The sequence below is a fragment of the Trachurus trachurus genome (assembly GCF_905171665.1).
Source record: "Trachurus trachurus genome assembly, chromosome: 21".
In the NCBI taxonomy this organism is placed as follows: Eukaryota; Metazoa; Chordata; class Actinopteri; order Carangiformes; family Carangidae; genus Trachurus; species Trachurus trachurus.
The window spans coordinates 949856-963930 of NC_139899.1; the positions used below are offsets into that span (position 1 = coordinate 949856).

At 40.6% G+C, this 14075-nt stretch overlaps 1 long non-coding RNA gene across 1 annotated transcript; it reads right to left on the minus strand.

The window, feature by feature from the left end:
* Nucleotides 1-2847: 2847 nt before the first annotated feature.
* On the minus strand, nucleotides 2848-7863 carry LOC311004954. The gene is made up of 4 exons (XR_014596323.1): nucleotides 7642-7863; nucleotides 6584-6629; nucleotides 5632-5770; nucleotides 2848-4210 (listed from the first exon to the last, which is right to left on the minus strand). It is a non-coding gene; the product is annotated as an uncharacterized lncRNA (long non-coding RNA).
* Nucleotides 7864-14075: the final 6212 nt, after the last annotated feature.

Consider the following 14075-nt stretch of genomic DNA (forward strand, 5'->3'; position numbering starts at 1 on the left):
GATTTTCCACAAGCAAAGCTAATTCCAATTCCTAGAGGTCCACTACTGGGCGACCACCGCGTCATGAGCAAAATAAAAGACAAACAAGGATTTTAAGTGCGCAGGTTTAGCATCTCACATCCCTCATATATCAAATATTTTCCCATTTTTAATCCCTTCAGCTTTTTCATGAAGTCAAATGTCAGTAAGTATCCCTACACAATTGTTTAAAGAGATAGTTCAACATTTTGGCAAATTGGCCCATTGCCATAATCGCGTTTTAGAGGTAGATTCATGCAAAACTGCTGATGCACGTTGCCTTCAGGGACAGTTTTTAAGCACAGTCTCTGTATTTACCTCGAAAACAACTCTGTCTCGTAACATTCCGTTATTATCTCATAGCGTGGTGAATGTGAAGGTTACACCTTGTCCACCAGAGCGTTGTGGAGTTGTTGGATTGTGTATTTGATGAGTTTGATGAGGGAAACCAAGAAATCCCATTAGCCTCCGTAGCGTAGCTCTGAGCAGCTTGCAGCTCTGCTCCGCCGTTCTAAAAACAGCTTGCACCGACAAATAAAGGTAACGCACCTACTATGACTATAGGGATTATGGCAATGGGCCAATTCTTCAAAATGTTAAACTATCCCTATAAAGGCTGTTTTTCTAGGAGTAGTTTTTCCCCTCGAACAGGAATTACATTCAAATTTCATCCGATTTAAAAGATGAAAGGACAGGAGCTCTGCATCCTCGACAGTGACTAAGGCTCATCTGCTCTTTGTCTTCCAAGTCTCACATTCCCTGTTTCGGCAGCTTGCTCCAACAGAACACAGAGGAACGTCTTGAACTGAACCTGGGATACTTTGTTTGTCAGATTGATTATGAAGCCACTTACGTGATATTAGTTGGCGAGTCGTTTTCCCAAGATAAAAAATTCTGTTGAATTTGGTCGAGAAAAACAGGATCTATTACGAGCATGAATATCCATTTATTTTCTCATCTTTATAACTAGCTTTTTTCAAATGTTTTGCTCATGAATGAACTTAATTACAACCTGCACAGGTTTATACTAAGTTAATAAACGCACAGCACTTGCAAGCTCAATGCTAGGAGCAACAAATGTGTACTGTAATAGAAACCAACTGTGATTATGTGGTCTAAAAAACATTTACGCATTCACACTTAACCCATTCTAAATTACAACATCAACATCTTGACCCTTAACTTTTATGTCAAATGAGTTGTGCGTAGGCTGAATCCAGTGGAGCCATGTATTTGCTGTGCTACTGTGGTAAAGCAGTCACAGGGGTCTATGTCCTTTGTTATCAGAGAACACAAGTCTGTTAAGCCTGTTCAACACATCCACGTGCTTTTATTTTGACAAGAACGGGTGTATCTGAGTACTGTAGGCCGTAGCCCAGACTGAACCAGAGGGTATCCTTAGCAAAACATCCTTTCAGTATTTACACGAGGGAGGAAAAGTGAATTCTGGGTATTATTTAAGATAATAAAAAGGTGTGGTGCTGCCACTCGGCCCTGTCTGGCCTCTAGAAGTTGAAACACGCAGTATGAAAAGGAAAAATAGAGTTGTTGTTTTTTTTTTCTTTTGTTTTTTTTTTACCCTAAAACTGCCTGTCTTGTCAATGTTCTGAGTTCACCACATTCCGTCGCCTTATACCACCACAGTAGCAGGACAGACCACCCACACAAGTCGAAGGCTCTGTTATTTTTGAGCCTCTTTTAATTCAACATCATTGGTTTGAATAAAGGCGCCTGGGTATCTGGGAGTTCTAGCATATGGAATAATGTAATAGCTTCCTGCGTGTGTGACACTAGATCATCTATTATAAGGACGTTAGCCATGTCGATACTCTCAAGGTCAACAGAGTTATAGCTATAACTAATGGAATGCCATTCAATTCTCTTCAATTGCACTGTATACCAAAGGGTTAGTTCCTTAGAGGGATTATTTTCCTAATTTTGGTCGTCACTGACACGTGTTGAAGATGTCACATGTCTCCCCAATTGTAAATAAAATACTATCCTTATAAATGCTCTATATTTATTTGAATTAGTTCATTTATTTTTTGGTGACACCACTTGGATGGATTGTTTTTTGGTTAGTTTTGATATCCATACTGCTCATCTAAAGCTATGATTTCCATAAGATATCAGTAGTTATCTAAAAAAAAACTGTCAAAGCTGCAGTAAGCATTTAAAGTCATGACCATGCCATTTCAACTTCAATGTCACAGAATACTGGTTAATGTATTCGGGAGTGATTGCGTAGTTCCACATCCAGCAGGAGTTCCACAGCCGCTAATGGTCAACCCCGCCCCCCTTTGGAGTCCAGTATTTTTTGTACAATTTGCCTTTGGTGTAGTCCACCAGCTCTTAGGACAAATGGTGTGTTTCTCTTTGGACTGCTAGATGTTGAATTCTCTTCAATGCCCTTGTTTACTTCGGCTCCCTGTCACGCTGGGCACGTAGAGCTGCAGGTTTAAGCGTCAAGAGCGGCACTGGCAACACATTAGAGTCGGTAGATTTAACGTTCGAATTGGAAGAAAAAAAACTGCTTAATGGAGCTTTACATTGTTTTGATAACACATAGATGGTCTTCATGAGGTCTACACAACAATCATTTGATGTATTAAACTGATGATTTTATGAGATGCAGTATGTTTGCATTCAGAACGCATACTGACACTTGGGTGGTGTGGATACTTGAATAGCAGGTCCATCCTGCTATTGCTGTAAAGAGGTTTTCAAACAACTGTAAAATGTTATTTTTTTGTCTGAAATAAATATTTATTATGTGTTTCAAATACATACAATCCTTCTCCTTTGTCATCTTAAAAGATGTGCAGAACAGTGCAAGTGCGTTGGTAGAATATCATATACACGTCTTTGAAGTTAGTGTGAAACAGTTTGTGTATGTGTCCACTTTCTGTAAGAGCCAGATGGGTGAGGTTACACCACATAAAACAAAATAATGCGTCCCAGAAAATTCAGATATTCACAACAAGGCACTCAGACGGGCAAGTAAAACTGTCTACAGAATAAATGATATGATAACATCACAGTGAATTCAAAACCACAATGACGCAACCAGAGAGTGCCGCACTTATTACGTAATTTCGTTGGACAACCCAGACATCACCGTGGTTCCCCCAACAAATCGATCATGAGACTTTTATACTGGTTTCTGATGATTTTTGCTCTGTGACCAAGGCTCATAATATTTTAGCTTTTTGTTCAGCAAGATTTTGTATCTTTTTACTTTTTTTGCAAATGAACACCAATTCTTGGATTTTTTCTTGGAGCCTACATACCAGAATCACAACAAATGAAAAGCTAATGTTGGGTTCTAAATGAATTATATGGCAGTCATTAAACTCCACCACCGCTTAAACTTCCAGCTTGTCATTTGATTTATCACAATCAACTACTAAACCCTTTCCTTTTAGTATATTAGTAACAATACTTTACAAAAGCACAACTATAGACTAATTAGTGTTTTTGTGATGACATTAAATGTCCCCACCAAACTCTACTGCTTCTACTGCCAACCTATTCAATGCCTAGAATAAAACATGATAATGTCTTGAGCTTATTTCTGGCATCTAACCAGAAACCTATTTGAAATGTAGACTACTTTCTGGGCACTAAAGATTTGAGGAGAAGTAAGAAATACAAATGGCTTGACCGTTTTGTTAAAATAATTGTCAGTCAGTACAGTAATAGTACATCATTCATATTAGACAATGTCATGTTTTAGAAAAAACATGAAAACATGTGAACATACAGTAATACTATAAAAATGGTGTATCAATGCTTTTATGAGACAATTAGTATCCTATGTAGGAGTTCTTGCAGGCAAAAAACTATGATTTAAAGGAACAGTGCAGCACCTACTATTCAGCTGATTTTCATGAACTGGACATGCAAAGTTAGCATGATCCCTCAAAATGTGTCTGTCAGCTCAGTAGATCAGAGTCAGTCCATATCACAGGTGGTGAGAAAAGAACACACAATGGTCAAAAGGAAGGTGGCAGCGATACTAGGTATTATCAATAGAAGAAGAGTGGTGCGTGGGGGGTCGTGGACCTGTCCACACAGTGAAAAGTATGTCTCATGGACCTGCAGGAAGACCTCGTCTACCAGGAACTTGTGGCCCTTACACCGGGTCAAATTTGCCCAGTAGTCCACGCAGATCTTCAGCTGGTTGTAGGTTCTGCAGAGGAAGAGGGAAAGTCAATGGACAAGGTTAGATTGATTATAATTGGTCACTCATTACATTTACCCATACAGTTGACTGCATGTGTGAGGCTTATCTTCACAGCTAAAAGGTGAAAAAAATCCAAAAAGGTTAATAAGGCTCCTAAGAGTTGCACAGCTCAGCTTTACATTTTGGAGGAAATTATGTCAGCCAAAAACATCTAGAGATGGCAGTGCCAAACTTTTTATGGATGGAACAATCACCCACTGATGTTTAGGAGGCAGCTTACTTTCACTGTTAAAGGGGTAGTTCAATATATTGGCAAATTGGCCCATTGCCATAATCCCTAGAGTCTTAGTAGTAGGTTCGTTACCTTTAATTGTCGGTGCAAGCTATATTTAGAGCTGCTCAAAGCTACGCTACGGAGGCTAATGGGATTTCTTGGTTTCCCTCATCAAACTCATCAAATACACAATCCAACTACTCCAAAACGCTCTTGTGGACAAATTGTGACCTGCACATTCACCACGCTATGAGATGGTAACAGAATGCTACGAGACAGAGTTGTTTAAGAGGCAAATGCAGAGACTGCTTTCCAAAAACTGCCCCCGAGGGGAACGTGCATCAGAGGTTTTGCATGAATTTACCTCAAAAACAACTCGGTCTCATAACGTTCCGTTATTATCTCATAGCTTGCACCGACAATTAAAAGTAACGAACCTAAAACTATAGGGATTATGGCAATGGGCCAATTTGCAAAAATGTTGAAGTATCCCTTTAAGTTTTGATTGGTCACGCCTTTCGGGTGGGGAAGCAACTCTAGCCTTTCTAAACCAGCATAAATCTTCCAAACAGTTGATACTATGAGATTTTTAGTGTGGAAAACATCCAGTTAGATTCAATTGAGGCTGACAGCTGGAGGCCTGATCAACAAGCTGGGCTCCTTGTGATGATGGGCGCTCCACCCTAACACACCATTTGAGCCCTGTGACAGCTCAGTCTCAAAGCATGTTAACAGCAAAATATGTATTACTGCAGCCAAAAGAGTCTACCGTAGGTAGCATGGCAGAGTTAGAGTCTCCACAAACAACTGCTGTCGGGTAATATGAGCCCAGGAGCAACAGTCTAGCACTTTGTCATTAACTGATGACTAATTAGCTATAACTCTGACCTGCACCGAATGAAGCCAGGAAACAGGAAAGTATCTGACTTTCCCATTACTAAAGGTCATATATCTTTACTGAAAAGGCCATAAAACGTGTGCAATGTGCCGCTTTACGCAGCCTCCCTGTTTTCACACACTGTGCTCTACAACGTTGCTGAGGAAACGCTGCTTGTCCTCACAACTACAGCTAATTAGAGTCTGATTGCTTCACTTACAGGCCTAACCGCTTTAGCCTAATGATTTACGAAAGAAACAAGAAGCACAAACTTGCCGTTTTACAGTAGGCCATGGGCACTTCTCCTGGTAGCCACTGGTCACCATGCTGCTGTTGAACTCTGACAGGCAGTTGTTAACGTTACTGTCGTACACGTGGTTGTCACACGGTGGATTGACAAATGCTGCAGCCATGTCTGGAAAAAAAACAAGATAGTGTAGACCTTCCTGATCATTGTCAATAGCAATTAACATCATAAACACATAAATGCAGGTTAAGGAAAAATCGCAAAAGATAAAACTCACATTAGCTATACCAGATGTTTTGGTTAATATATCAAAGAAATTGTACGTGGAAAATTGTGTTTAGTTTTTGCAAATAATACAATGTGTAAAAATAGTCATCTGAGCCTCTGTCCTGTTACTGTAAAATTATGTTTGCCATACTGCAGAGATGATGTGGCCCATTGTTTACCTTATGTTGTCTTAGGGTCAAAAATGACCCAGTCACCACATTTAACAGCAAAAAAAAGGAAGTATACTTTAAAAAATGTATGACTTTTCCTAAAGTGACCCCACCTAAAGAAAATGTAAAAAGTTGGATTTATTTATATTTCCATCAAAGCTCTACACCGACGGGGCACAAAGATCGTCTTAGGGTCATTTTTTAACTGGCCACTTAAAATCACATTCAAAGTAAGTTTCATACCACACAAAATCACAAAGACAGACACACACATAGACACAGAGAGAGAGAGAGAGAGAGAGAGAGATCTAAACTATATCCCACACTGACCGAAGAACATACAGTGTCTTATTCTTCCTCTTTCTTGTCTGAAGGTTAGCAACATCTGCAGTACTCGGCTGAGCCACTGTTAGTTAAACTGCAGACACTCTCAACTAAATGAAATAAAAGTCATCAATCCTACATCTGAAACCAGCAAACACCAGCTGATCTATATGCAGCCTGCCTGCAAGCTACTGTATGTTGTGCCAAAGTAATGATTTACCTGTCCAGACGAGGACAAGGGCTAACAAGCATGAAGATAACAGCATCTGTGGACAGAAACAATCATGGTGAAAAGGAATAGGGAGTGAAAGCACACTATACGAGATTAACAAATCACTTAATTCTTCAGTAAATCAGCCAAGTATTGTGTGTATTGTTATCAGTGAGTCACGTGATGTGATTTTGGTGGTGCTCTGTACCAGTCATGTAGGACCAGCAAGCTCAAATTGAGTGTTTTCTCAATGTTCTATCTTTAAAAGATAAGCAAAATTTATAGGTGGTTGTGTGACAGGGAAGGAGTCAGTTCTCTGCTTCCTCTGTAAACAAAACCTTCCAAAATATGTGTTTTCTCAGTTTAGGAAGAGTCCAGGCTGGCAGGCACACTGACACCAGCTGGAAAATCCATTTTCCCACCCTTCAGTGATAACGTGCAAGACAGGAGCTTGATTAAAAGCCTATAACCAAATCACAAAGGAAATCCACGATCTGAGCACCAACACACAAAACACGACTCATACGAACTGCCGGAGACGTTCTCTCTCGCAGACTACATTTGCCACTCCTTAAATTGAAATTTTACCCTTCCATTTGTTAAACTCTATTTCCTACAAGCCTAAAATAATAATAGAAATAGGCTAATAACAATAAGCTCTGTATGAAACAGACGTGACGGCCATCTGCTTCCTGGACATTCCCACAAATTAATGAATTTATCTCGTGGGAGGTAGACACTGAAAACAGATGTTACCAGGGAATGCTGTGAGAAGAGGACTTTTCTCCCATTTCCTTTAATGTGCAGCTTGTTGCTACAATGAAACAAATATACTGTAGGAAGTATTTTATTTTTATTTATTTTTTTTGTCAAGTTATATAAAAATCCATATTGAGGATGAGAAAATCTAACAGACAGGATAGGATATCTTTCACATTATTCATTTAAATGAAACAGAGGAGTCAGATATCGAATACAACACATTTATCAGTTACATGAAGACGGTACAAATATCACAACCGTAAAATGATTTTGAAAAACACAAATAATGCTAGACAGACACATACCTCAGCTTTTTTGGTTGTAGTTATTTTTCCCTTTTAGATCCCTGGTAAAAACCCCGGAGTGGAACCTGCGCTGACGATGATTCAAATCATTTATGTTCCGGCCAACTTACATATGCACCACTGCATGCTCACAAAAAGCTTCTGCTTGTGCTTATCTGGTCCAGTTCTTATCGGTACAACTCACTGCTAATTTGATTGTGCAACAGCAACAGCCTGTTTCCTTTCCCAGACTGAGCCATGTTCCCATGCTACCCAAAGATATATTCCACTCAAAGCCCCCAGAGACATTTGAACTGAGAGGCCTCAGTGTCAGCGAGCATGCATGGTGGTGTCTCACTACATATGTATATTTTCAAACTTTATTCCTATCCATCAGAAAAAGTGGATCCTAGTATGCACTCAGAAAAAAAGGTGGAGTAATACCTTAAACTGGTTGCCAGGCTGTTATTACGCAAGAACGATGCAGAAAGATTCACAATTTATAGTTTCCAGACCATGTGAGCTTCAAGTCTGAGCCAGAGCTTCATAGGAGGAGACACGCAAAAAAATCTGAATACTCACATTCATGTTCTGCTATTTCACTGCTGGATGTATGCATACAGTATTCAAATGTGAACATTAAAAACATACACACATTTGAGACTACAGGAAATTGTTGACCATAGCTTTTATGATGTTAGAAATTATACTGAGATGATAAACGCAACTGAAACCTGGTGACACGAGATTGATCCCCAAATGTAACAAAGGCTACTGAAATTGAGAAATATCAATCCAAACACTTAGTCAGTTTGAAAATAATTGCCCCTACCAATCCAAACATTGTGCTGATCCTGTCAGTTAATGGCGCAATGCAGAGCATGTTAAGTTTTTTTTTCTTTTTTTTTTAGACTAACCCTTTTTTTAATGAAAGCCACTATGTTTCCTAAGTGGTGAGAGTTAGCCAAGAAGTAATGCTGCAAATCAAAACAACACGGAAAAATGCTAAAACACACTACGGAATGAGGGAGAGATGCAAATCCAGGTGATTTTTCCTTTAAGGCTTGAGGTGTTCTTTCTGTTGTTGGGGGGGCCGGGCTGTTACAACGTCTTCAGTGCAGTGGAGTGGGTGAAGTGGTAAGCAAATGTGATGGTTTGATGGTGATTCTGGACCTGATGTGCTGCAGGACCAGACTCTCACAGCATGGCCTGATCAGTGTTACAGGGCAGCTATGATTCAGGATGATGGTGGAGGACTTGAAGCATGGGGGGGTGGCTGCTTTGGCCAGAGATGTCTGTCTGGTTTTGCTGCTTTGGGAGGGTTGACCCTTGAGAGGGTCCTCCTCTGCAGACTGTCAGTAGCCTATTCAGAGAGGCGGACTGGTGGCCTTTCACATTGCATTACATTTGATCCATTTGTTACATAAAACAATATTGATCAGTGCAGCTTTAACCAAAATGTTAGCTTTGCTTGATAAAACATTTCAAGCTACAGCTGAATGGGGGAGAATATGGCTACGACTACCCACTTATTCTAGAGGGGAATGGTTAGGTTTGGGGTTTGGGTTTCAAAAATAATACATCCACAGAATATCTAGAGGGGTGCAGAATAATAGTATAAATTTGACTGAATTAAAAAATAAAATAATGGGCTATATAAATAATTGTTTTATGAATTGTGACGGGTCCAAAATATACAAATATTTACATCTGGTTACATTGGCAACGTTGGCATGAAATGATCTCTGCACCAGGAGCGTTAGTACGTTGATGTCACGTGAGGCGGAGCTCAGGGGCCAGATCGTGATAGCTCTGTGGAGAAATGGCGTCATGCTAATGTTAATGCTAACTAACACCAGCGGGTACTGTAACACTTCGGTGCAGGCGTGATGGTGCGGGTTTGTCAGGTTCGTCTGCAGGTGAGTTAGTGTGAAATGATTCAGATGTGTTTCCAGTCCACTCTCAACACCGGGGCTGCTGCCCGTTAAATATGGTTAGTGTTAGCTTAGCTTTAGCTACTAGCCGCTGGCGTACCTGGCAACCAGTATAATTGAAGGTTGGAGCGAGAGCGAGCGAGTGTGAATGCAAAACTCTGGGAGGAATTAGCTAACTGTTTTCTTGTCTGTAACAACATCTATTGCACGTCTGTCCGTCCTGGGTGAGGGATCCCTCCTCTGTTGCTCACCCTGAGGTTTCTCCGATTTTTCCCTGTTAAAAGGGTTTCCACGGAGTTTTTCCTCAGTCGATGTGAGGGTCTAAGGACAGAGGATGTTGCTACGATGCCATGTAAAGCCCTTTGAGACAAACTGTTTGTAAAAACGGGCTATACAAATAAAATTGCCTTGCCTTGCCTTTAATCGGAGAAATGGGAGGTCGGAATAATGGGCACGTCCCAAAAATATAGAAATGTATGGTCAGAGAAATGGGAAGTCGGAGAAACAAAAGTCAGCGAAATAGGAAGTTGGACAGACGCCATGTGCCCAGTTGAATGAACTAAACTTTTCTGCAATTTAAAGTATACCCATACTGTAACTGAGGATGGGGTTAAATTACCACTGGATAGTGGATAATACTGGATCCAGCTCTAGCTCTACATGTTCAGCCACTATTTGATTTGAAAAAAATAAAATAAGATAATATGGACAGAGTCGTGTTTCCTGCTGCAGGGCTGTTTGGTGTTCTCTAGAGTAATTACATTATAATCTGCTATGACAGATTTGCTACTGAGCCTGCTTCCCAAGGAACAGAGGACAAAAAAAGTATTAAACTGTGTGGTCTAAAAACAGATGAATGCTCTTCTCTCTCGTTGGACTGTACAAAAACACATGCAGAGTGAACAACCATCGCTACTCCACTCTTCAAATCAGGGCTGTAACGCAGACAGACGAGAAAAGGGGACTCAAAACTGTGAGAAACAGGATTCTGTGGTTTAATGAGACAGAGATTGAACTGTTTGACCTCGGAGCTAAATGTCATGTTTAGAGGAAACCAAACATGATGCTCTCCCCTGTCTACGCAGATGATCTCTGGAGCTCAGCCAGGGACACAACAGATTCTGGGTCACCTCTGACACCGAGGCTCTTCTCCCCTGTTGCTCTGACTCTCTGTAGACTGCTGACTGATATTCTCCCTGCTCCAACCCCGCTTCCAGCCAGGGAATAAGAAAATGTTGTGATTTGCTATTTTTATTGTTGAAGTTGTGAAATTACCTTGGCTCGAACAAATAAAAAGAAAGAAAGAAAGAAAGAAAGAAAGAAAGAAAGAAAGAAAGAAAGAAAGAAAGAAAGAAAGAAAGAAAGAAAGAAAGAAAATTCAGTTTTCCATTTGTCATTATGAGATATTTGGTGTAAATTGATGAGGAAACGTGAATTTATTTGATTCTAGTTGATGGACGCAGCACAAAAAATGTGATGTGATTACCGTGGACTCACTCTCTGCTGCTCCAAAATGATGATATCCCGTAGGTAGTTCAGAGAACCTTCAGTAGTGTTGGTGATAAATGATTGGGAGGGTCTTCTGGTCCATCCTAAGGTTCCCCGAGAGTCTTAGAGGCAGTCCACATGGACTCAGCTTTAGGGGTAGAAGTAGTTTTTTTTCTCATTTTGGCGTTTGGTCCACACAGAAACGGCATCTTGTGAGGTTGAAAATGGGTCCAAGAACGGGTAAATGTGAAAACGCCGCCCTAGCATCTTCATGTAGACACCCAAACTATCAGTCCCTCAGATAAAATCATCATCGATCAGCAGATTTGGACTGGTGCAACTCCCAGTCAACATGTAGTCGACTTATAATGTTTGGAGTTTGAATATGGCGGACAGCTGCGGCCGAGTTACAGCGCCACACACCTGGGCCAATTGTTTCCACCCAAGATGTCACCTTCTCAGGCCGGGACTCTTCTCAGCTGCTCAGAGTCAACATACTACTCACATTACACACTCATGCTCCCACACCACTGATTTTACCGATGACCACATCCCATGTTGATCCCATGGTCATCAGTAAAATCAGTAGATTTCGAAATATTTGCCTCCATCCTGCATTCCCCTCATTCCCCGCCATGACTTTAGAGCAAACAAAACAATAATGGTCCCTATTGTAAATGCGTTATGGGAATTTACAGTACGTGAAAAAAAAAGAAAACAAGCAAGAACAACCTTTTTGTACTAATCCTGCTTTATTCATTCCAAGACTTTTTTTCCCCTCCTTAATCCTACAATCTCACAGCGTTTAGTGCTGGATATCAGAATCCTCCCAAATATAGGCCTTCTTTTCACTTCTCTCCTTTGAATTATATGCATGACCGAGGAAAATGACTGACTGTGGAAAATGTGACCACCTGTCTGTGGTATTCCATTTGTCTCGACTAAATGACTCTCTGAAAGATGGATCTTTCAGGAGCCCAGTTAAAACATCTCTCAGTGCAGCACTATCAGGTCGTTCCACTTAAGTGTAAAATTAAATGTTCCAACATAGTTCAGCCCATTGCCCATTCATTTGGAGTTGCTAAGATACATGTACACATAATATAATCATAATGCGTTTGTGAGTAGTGAAATGTGGAGGATTGGTCATAAGAAAACAGTTCCATCTCTCCAAATTGAAGGCGGAACAGTGTAAGTGGCAGAGCAAACAAAGCGCACGGCAGAGAGACAGTACGGCAAAATGCTACGTGCCTGTGAAAGGCAACAACGCACGTGCTGTTTGGACAGCGTCTTATACAACGATGGAAAATATTTTCTTAGGCAGGAACAAGAGAAGACAGAGGACGCAGTGTACTGTAAACTTAACACTTACCTTCAAAAGGACAAATTCCTCTTTGCTTTGAAAGGTAGAGGTGGGAAGTGATATGACGATGCTAATGCTGTTAATGCTTACGTTAAATGGGAATGTCTCAAAGCAGGGCATTACAGCACATTATACTGAAGACTCTTTGTAGACACTGGTCTTTATGTGCTCTACGATTGTATGCAAGTGTGTTTACACCAAGGGAAGGCAAGGCAAATGTATAACACAATTCATACAGCAGGTAATTGCTTTAGAGATTTAAATACATTCAAATCAAAAACAGAAAAATACATTTTATGGAACAGGAAGAAATAAGACAATAACAGCAATTCGAATGACAATTCTTTTCTACTCCTAACAGCTCCATTTCACTACAGAGTTTGAATGTTAAAGGGATAGTTCAACATTTTGGCAAATTGGCCCATTGCTATAATCACTATAGTCATAGCAGTAGGGTTGTTACCTTTAATTGTCGGTGCAAGCTATTTTCAGAACGGCGGAGCAGAGCCGCGAGCTGCTACGCTACGGAGGCTGAAGGAATTTCTTGGTTTCCCTCATCGAACTCATTGGGGACAGCTCTCCATTCCGACACACCTCCACTTCGACACCCCGCTGTTCCGAAACACCCCCACTTCGAAACACCGCTGTTACGACCATTCTCAGTGCTGGGGCTTGGGAGAAAAAGCTTAACACATCTTTCATCTGTATATAGGCTATATCCCGAAACAAATGAGCGAGCAGGGACAGACTATAGCTATAAATAAAGAGACTGTGGAGGAGGAAGTTTGCGATCAGACATTAATGCAGAGAATGTCTTATTAGCCTTTTGGGGCATGAGAATAAAATGTCTTGTCATATGCCAGTTGTTCAGTGGAACAAGTGTGTTTCCTCACCATGCAGCTGCATACGTGGGTGGGAAGGAAATTGCAAAGTGCCTTTAAATGTCAGTGAGCTGGAATTTTTGTCCAAATTGGATTTTGGGCCAGAAAGTCGGAAATTTTGTCACCATGTAAAGTAATTGTGTCAAAGTAATTTCATGCATTGCCGTCTTGCCTTTTGACACTACAAATGTGGGCGACAAAAAAAAAAAAAAAGAAGAAGAAATCTTCAGATTGTAAACGTGCTGGTTTGAAGGCTTTTAAAAGTGAACTCATTCAGAAACTTTAATTTCATTTGTCAGAAGCTTGTCTCATAAATCTAGACTTCATAATTGTGTCTTACTTAGAAGTCAATTGCTCCAAAAACAACAAAACCATTCATTTAAGCTTTTTTTTTTTCTGGTCCTGAAGCAAACCTTTTTCTCAGTTCAGAAACCTTATGCAAGTGGCAGAATTAGGCAAAGTGAGGATAGATGGCCCTGACAGACATTACTTCATACTCCCAGACCAGCTAAAGTTGAAGCGCGTTATACATGCTACACTGACATCACACTGGGGCTGCACTGCAGGGCTGGAAACCGTAGCGTGCATCCTGGGGTCAGTCAAAGACGAGGAAATATCTTCCTCGTGTAATGGGCGAGAAGGTTTCCTGTTAGCGCACGGCTTCCAAGAGGTGCAGCACACGCTTCATCATATGACTGTGTGCTGGTTCTTCATTACATCATGTGTCACTCCGCAATCATCATCATTCTCTTCATTAGTACCGACAATAAAATCCTATAATACTGGCTT